Source organism: Corvus brachyrhynchos, unplaced genomic scaffold (genome assembly GCF_000691975.1).
Source record: "Corvus brachyrhynchos isolate BGI_N302 unplaced genomic scaffold, ASM69197v1 scaffold693, whole genome shotgun sequence".
In the NCBI taxonomy this organism is placed as follows: domain Eukaryota; kingdom Metazoa; phylum Chordata; class Aves; order Passeriformes; family Corvidae; genus Corvus; species Corvus brachyrhynchos.
Window position 1 is genome coordinate 70,227 of NW_008236946.1, and position 324 is coordinate 70,550.

At 69.4% G+C, this 324-nt stretch overlaps 1 protein-coding gene across 1 annotated transcript in view; it reads right to left on the minus strand.

Moving 5' to 3' along the window:
- The window catches only part of ANO8 (anoctamin 8), a gene marked incomplete at its 5' end in the record, with an annotated part of 22,178 nt that overhangs the window by 7,016 nt on the left and 14,838 nt on the right, over positions 1-324 (minus strand). The window lies entirely within an intron of this gene.

Genomic DNA, 324 nt, shown 5'->3' on the forward strand with positions numbered 1-324 from the left:
AGCATCTGGGGGGACACGGTGGCCACGGTGTCACCTCCCCCCCCCTCTCACCCGCGGGGGATGGACAGGAGGTGGTGTCCCCATGGCCTGGCCCCGCGGTGTCCTTGCTCCTCCTCTGGTGTCCCTGCTCCTCCCGTGGTGTCCCTGCTCCTCCGTCCCGTCCCCGCGGTGTCCCTGCTCCTCCTGTGGTGTCCCCTCGAGGTCCCTGCTCCTCCTGTGGTGTCCCTGCTCCTCCCGTGGTGTCCCTGCTCCTCCTGTGGTGTCCCTGCTCCTCCTGTGGTGTCCCTGCTCCTCTCTGGTGTCCCCGCTCCTCCTCTCGTGTCC